Consider the following 7884-nt stretch of genomic DNA (forward strand, 5'->3'; position numbering starts at 1 on the left):
CATGACTTTAGTTTGCATGATGACATTATGTTTAACTCCTTTTTGTACGCTTACTGGCAATTTGTCCTTTTTTTCTGAAATATCTGTTCACGTCTCTGGCCGTTTTTTAATTAGGCTGCTTTCTTATTACAGAATGGTTGAAATCCTTTATCTAAGGACATAAGTCTTTTGTCAGTTGTATGTATTGCTAGCTTTCCCCCCCAGTCTGTGGTTTACCTGTACACTTTCTTCATGGTGACTTAGGGGAGCAGTGGTACTTTGCTTTGATGTAGTCCAGTTTTTTTTTCCTTTATGGTAATGTGGTTTTTATCTTGTCTAAAATATCTTTGTCAACCCCAAGGTCATGAAGATACTTTCCTATGTTTTTTTTGAAAGCATTATAGTCTTAACCTTTATATTTAAGTCTGTGATCCATCTCAAACTCATTTGTGTGTATGATGTGAGGCCAGGATTGAGGATATTTTTTCTTCCTAACTCCCATAAGGATTATCTGTTTGGTTTAGCTTCATTTGTTGACAATATTCTCCATCTCCATTTAATTCATTTGGTGCCTCTGTTTAAAATTAATTGACTATATAAGTGTGGGTCTATTTCTGGACTCTTTTTGGTTCATTTATACTTACACCAGTAGCCCACTTCTTGATTAGTATAGCTTTATACTTAGATTTGAAACCAGGTAGCATAAATTCTAACTCTGTTGTCAAGATTGTTTGACTACCTTAGGCCTTTTGCATTTCCATATAAATTTTGAAATCAGCTGATCAATTTCAAAAAAAAAATGCTGATCTGATTTTGATTGCCCTGAATCTAGATCAATTTGGAAAGAACTGATATCTTAATATTCAGTCTTCTAATCCATGAGCATGGTATATCTCTATTTTAGGTCTTTAATCTCTCAAGAATGTTTTGTAGCTTCAGGGTAGACATCTGGCAACCCTCTGTTAATAAACTTAAAATGTTGATGGGTTTTGATGCTATGGTAAGTGGAACTGTTTTTACTTTCCAATTACTCATTACTAGAAATGCAATTATTTTTTGTACTTTTGAGTTTGTAACCTACAACCTTGCTAAATTCATTCAGTTGTTCTAGTATTTGTGTGTGTGTGTGTGTGTGTGTGTGTGTGTAGAAACCCATTTGCATTAGCATAAAAAAAAAACTAAAATACCTAGCAATAAAGTTAACCAAGAAGGTGAAAACTCCAAGACTTTGCTGAAACTAAAGAAGACAAACAAATGGAAAGACATCACATGTTCATGGATCAGAAGAATTAATATTGTTAAATGGCCATACTACCCAAAGCCATCTATGGCTTCAACACAATCCCCATCAAAATATCAATGTTCTTCACAGAAGTAGAACAATCCTAGAATTTGTGGGAAACCACAAAAGACCCCCAAATAGCCAAAGCAATCCTGAGAAAAAAGAACAATGCTGGAAGAATCACACTTCCGTATTTCAAACTATACTACGAAGCCACAGTAATTAATAAAACAGTATGGTATTAGAACAATAATAGACATGTCAACAAATGGGACAGAATAGAGAGCCCAGAATTAAATCCCAGCATATACAGTCAGCTAATTTTTGACAAGAGAACCAAATCCACTCAAAGGGGAAAGGACAGTCGGTTCAACACATAGTGCGGGGGAAACTGGAGACACACATGCAGAACAGTGAAATTAGACCCCTATCTCACACCACTCACAAAAATTCACTGAAAATGGATCAGACTTAAACATAAGACCTGATACCATAAAACTCCTATATAAAAATGTAGGGAAGAAGTTCATCGATGTTGGTCTTGGCAGTGATTTTTTAGATGACACCAAAGGCACCTATGATAAAAGCAAAAATCAACAAATAGGACTAGATCAAACTCAAAAGCTTCTGCACGTAAAAGACATCATTAACAAAATGAAAAGACAACCTGCAGAATGGGAGAAAATTTTTGCAAACCACATCGAATATAAAGGGTTAATATCAAAATATATATATAGAATGCATACAACTTAAAAATATATATACAATTTAAAAAATGGGCAGAAGAACTAAACATTTTTCCAAAGAGGACATCAGAATGGCCAACAGGCAAACGAAAAGATGCTCATCATTGCTAATCAGGAAAATGCAACTCAAAACCACAATGAGACAGCACTTCACACCTGTCAGAATGACTATCGTCAAGAAGACAGCAGGTGCTGGTGAGGATGTGAGAAGGAAACCTTCATACATTGTTGGTAACATAAATTGGTCCAAGCACTATGAAAAACTACAGTTTCCTGAAAAAAAAGTAGATCTACTATGTGAGACTTCTGGTAAGATGGTGGAGTAGACAGATGCTGTGCCAACTGCCTCCCAGGATCACACCAAAATTACAAATAATTTATACAACATTCAACCTCGCAAGGCCCTGAACACTAGATGAACAGAACCTCTAAACAAAGGATTTAAAGAAGAGGCCATGTCCAGTCTGGTAAGGGGGGCGGACACGAGAGACGGTGAACCCCATGAGGGAAACCTCAGCTGTGGGGAGGCTTCTCCAGTTGGGGGAGAGACCCGCCAGCCCACACCGAGCTCCCCAGCCCAGAGTTACCTTGCTGGGGAGAGGAGTTCCACGATAGCTGGCAGTAGAAATTAGTGAGACTCTCTTTGCTCAACTCGGTGAGGCGGAGGGTGGCTCGAGAAGCAGTCGCCCTCCTGTAGAGTCAGCACACGGACTCACTTGCTGGTGAGCACTAACCTGGTCCCTGGCAGAGGAAGTGGCTGCATGAGCTGGGCCCAAGAGCCTGCAGGGAAGAACTGAACTGAGCACCTTTGGCATGGGAGCTGGAGGTTTTGGGACCATTGTTCTCCTGGTGTGGGGCTTGCACAGAGTAATGTACAGGAGGGCGCCATTTTTTCAGAGTTGGGCCCTCCCACAGAGGGTCAGGTCCGGGACCCGCATTGGTCTGGTGAAATTCACGCAGGCATGCGTGCGCACGCGCATATGGCCTTGGGTCCTCGCTCCCTGCACTGCTTGTGCTGTGTAGCCAGGTATTGCCTGGCGGCCTGATCTGTGAGCGGCTGATTGGGATAGGCTGAGACTGGGAGTTTTCCTGAGAGTGTTGAGGCGTGATCTGTGCGCCTGCATGATCTGGCCGGGGCATTCGTGGAGTATTTGTGCAGGCAGATTGCCAGTGCAGGAGTGCACGCTGCTCTGATTTGGTGGGGGCCACTGACCACACCCTATGGTGCCTTGGGGGCCTGCCCCACCCACCTTGAGCTGCATTAACCCACCCTGGTCCCCACCTCAGCAGTCCACAGAGGGTTTTTGCAGCAGCGGACAGCCCAGAGCAACCTGTGAGGATTTTTGGTGGTGAGCACGGCCCCAGGGCACACGGCAGCTAATTGTGAGAAGCTCACTGCAAGCCTGAGAGGGAGGCTGGCGCATGATGTATTGGGACTGTCCCCCCATCACAGCTGGTGCTGAGTCACCCAGAGACTCTCTATTGCTGAACAAGTGATCTGCAGATTAAAGCGAAGAGAGAGCCTTTTTTTCTCTCTCTCTTTTCCTTTTTTTTCTTTTTCCCTTTTTTCTTTTTTTTTATTATTTTTTTCTTTGTGTTCTCTTTCATCTTTTTGTTCCTTTTTCTTTTTTCATCTGTTTTCTTTTTGTCGTTTCTCTGGCTTATTTGGTTATTGCTTTGTTCACTGTTTTTCTGTCTTGTTCTGTTTTTGTGTTTGTGTTTTTTGTCTCTTTTATATATTTTTGTTTCTCCTGTCTAATCATTGCTTATTGTGTTTGTGGGGATGTATTTTTTTTTATGTTGTTGGGTTGCCTTGCTTTGTTTTTGTTTTATGAAGTGGATGTGGACCTAGCACTGGTACAGGAGTTGAGACTACACTGAATTTGTAGAAACCACTGACCACACACCTGTAACACCACCACCACGCACCTATAACACCGCCTTGCCCACCTACAGCTTCATTGCCAGGGGCAATCAGGGTGACTGGCCCCACCCCCACAAACTGTGGAAAAGGTTTTTTACAACAGAAAATGGTCCTCAGAGCCCTGGGGTCATCTTCGTGGTGCTCAATGACCACAAACCTGCACCCCAGCCACTCAGGAGCAACTTTCGTAAATCTGTGAGCGTGAGGTGGAGTCTGGCTATAGTGCCCTTGGGACACAATATAAGGGGGTCACATGCCAGGTATTGGTGCAAGACCTGAATCTTCATTAACATTTTTAAAACTATCAATCACGTCGCATAACTCACTTGAACTCCATCCTGCCAAGATAGTGCCACATTGCAGAGGGTACCCTCAACACCAGGTTAAATAGCCAGACACACACTCCTAAAGAGCCTCTTTCAATAGTTGGGCCTTACTGGCATCTGACAGGTGGCAACAGGCCTAGTGGGCCCTGGGCCTTTTCCTAAACTGCCTCAGGACCAATATTGGGGCCAGTCAGCTTCAGTTCACACAGGGACCATCCCCACATGACCTCAGGTCCAGCACAGGCAGCAGCCAACTACGTACAGCCTACCAGGTAGCTACGGGCAAGTAACAGGGCTGAAACAGCTCTGAGTGGGAGCCCTGCCCAAGAGACACCAGAACCAATACACCCAGAGTCCAGTCTTAGACAAAACCAGAGTACTTCCTGGTTAAACCTACAAGTGGCACTCTCAAAGGACATTTTCCACAGGCAAAAGAGCCCACAGTGGCCAAGCCTCCTCTGAGGGGGTCAACCTCCACACAGCATCTAATACACTGTGAACAGAGCTAATTCTCCCAGCTAATCAGTCTGAGAGTCAGTCCCACCCTCTGACAAGCCAAAAGCAATTGAAGATCAACTTTAACAGTGACACCTCTGGAACACATGGTACAGGAGTTTAGGGAGACTGTGCATTCCAAATATAAAGGACACATACCACAAGACCACCCAGCAACAACTGAGAGACATAGCTGATCTACCTAATACATCGAAATAATCACAGAGCGACAACCAGAATGAAGAAACAAAGAAACATGTCCCATGTAAAAGATCAGAAAAAACCTCTAGACATGGAACTAAATGAAACAGAGGTATCCAACCTTTCAGAGGCAGAGTTTAGAACACAGATGATAAGAATGTTCAAGGAACTTAGTGAGGATATAAAGAATGATATAGAAATCATAAAAAAGCAACCAGTTAGAACTAAAGAATACAATAACTGAAATGAAGAACACACTCAAAGGAATCACCAGATTAGATGAAGCAGAGGATCGGATCAGCGATTTAGAAGACAAAATAGCAGAAATCACCCAGTTGGAGCAACAAAAAGAATAAAAACAATGAAATTAGTTTAAGAGACCTGTGGGACAACATCAAGTGCAACAACATTCACATCATAGGAATACCAGGAGAAGAGAAGAAGCAAGGGATCAAGAATGTATTGAAGAAATAATGACTGAGAACTTCCCTACCCTGGTGAAGGAAATCGACATACAAGCCCAGGAAGTGCAGAGAGTTCCAAACAAGCTGAACCCAAACAGGTCCACACCAAGACACATCATAGTAAAAATGTCAAAGGTTAAAGACAAAGACAGGATCCTAAAAGTAGCAAGAGAAAGGCAGCAGGTTACATACAAAGGAACTCCTATAAGACTAACAGCTGACTTTTCTACACAAACTCTGCAGGCCAGAAGGGAGTGGCAGAAAATATTCAAAGTGATGCAAAATAAAGGCCTATAACCAAGATTGCTCTATCCAGCATGGCTACCACTTAAAATTGAAGGAGAGACAAAGGACTTCTCAGAAAAGAATAAGCTTAAGGAATTCATTACCACCGAGCCAGCATTGCAGGAAATGTTGAAAGGGCTTTTTTAAACAGAAAAAAGAGGGGAAAACAAGGTAACCAAGGAGGACCAGAATACGAATAGCAAAATGGCAATAAATATGTACCGATCAGTAATCACTTTATACGTGAATGGACTAAATGCCCCAATCAAAAGACATAGAGTGGCTGAGTGGATAAGAAAACAAGACCCATGCATATGCTGTTTACAAGAGACTCATCTCAGATGAAAAGACACACACAAACTGAAAGTAAAAGGTTGGAATAAGATATTTCATGCAAATGGAAATGAGAAAAAAGCTAGAGTAGGAATCTTATTTCAGACAAAATAGACTTTAAAATGAAGACTACAATAAAAGACAAAGAAGGGTACTACTTAATAATAAAGGGATCCATTCAACAAGAAGACATAACCCTAGTAAACATCTATGCACCTAATAGGTGCCCCTAAATATATAAAACAGATATTGACCAACATAAAGTCAGAGATCAACAGTAGCACTATCGTAGTAGGGGACTTTAACACCCCATTGTCACCAATGGACAGATCCTCCAGACAGAAAATCAACATGGAAACAGTGGCCTTAAACGACACTTTAGACCAGTTGGATTTAATCGATATTTTTAGAGCATTTCACCCCCAAGTAACAGCATATACATTCTTCTCAAGTGCACATGGAACATTTTCCAAAATAGACCACATGTTATTCCACAAAACAAGTCTCAATAAATTTAGAAGACTGAAATATTAAGCGTCTTCTCCGACCACAATGCTATGAAACCAGAAATCAATTATAAAAAGAAACCTGGAAAGCACACAAATACATGGAGGCTGAATAACATGCTACTAAATAGCAACTGGGTCAAAACTGAGATCAAGGAAGAAATCAAATGATACCTCGAGACAAATGAAAATTAAAACACAACAACCCAAAATCTCTGGAATGCAATGAAAGCAGTCCTAAGAGGGAAATTCATAGCAATGCAGGCCTATTTAAAGAAACAAGGAAAATCTCAAATCAACAGGCTATTTTACACCTAAGGGAACTGGAAAAAGAACAGCAAAACAAGCCCAAAGGGAGTACAGGGAAGGAAATAATACAGATCAGAGTAGAAATAAATGAAATAGAGAACCCTCCCCCAAAAAATGCAAAAGATCAATGAAACCAAGAGCTGGTTTTTTGGAAAGAAACAAAATCGACAAACCCTTAGCCAGACTCACCAAGAAAAAGATAGGACCCAAATTAATAAAATCAGAAATGAAAGAGGAGAAGTGACAACAGATACCATAGAAATACAGAAAATTTTAAGAAAATACTATGAGCAACTATATGCCAACAAATTTGACAACCTCGAAGAAATGGATAAATTTCTAGAAGCATACAATCTTCAAGTTTGAACCAAAAAAAAACAACAACTTTGAACAGACTGATTACTACCAAAGAAATTGAAACAGTAATCAACAAGCTTCCAACAAACAAAAGTCCTGGATCATATGGCTTCATAGGTGAATTTTACAAAACATCCAAAAAAGAATCAATACCTATTCTCCTCAAACTATTCCAAAAAATACAGAATGAGGGAAGGCTCCCAAGAACATTTTATGAGGCCACTATTACTCTGATCCCAAAATCAGACAAAGATATTACAAAAAAAGAAAACTACAGGCCGATATCCCTAATGAACATAGACACAAAAATCCTCAACGAAATACTAGCAAACCGGATTCAGCAACACATTAAAAAGATCATACACCACGATCAAGTGGGATTCATTCCTGGTATGCAAGGTTGGTTCAATATTCACAAATCAAATAACATAATACATCACATTAACAAAATGAAAAATAAAAATCATATGGTCCTATCAATAAATGCAGTAAAAGCATTTGACAAAATCCAGCAGCCATTTATGATAAAAACTCTTAGCAAAGTAGGAATACAGGGATCATATCTCAACATAATAAAGGCCATATATGATAAACCCACAGCTAAACTCTTAATAGGGAAAGGCTAAAACTCTTCCCCTTAAGATCAGGAACAAGACAAGGCTGCCCACTTTCACCAC

The sequence above is a fragment of the Hipposideros armiger genome, unplaced genomic scaffold, assembly GCF_001890085.2.
Source record: "Hipposideros armiger isolate ML-2016 unplaced genomic scaffold, ASM189008v1 scaffold_14, whole genome shotgun sequence".
Lineage (NCBI taxonomy): Eukaryota > Metazoa > Chordata > Mammalia > Chiroptera > Hipposideridae > Hipposideros > Hipposideros armiger.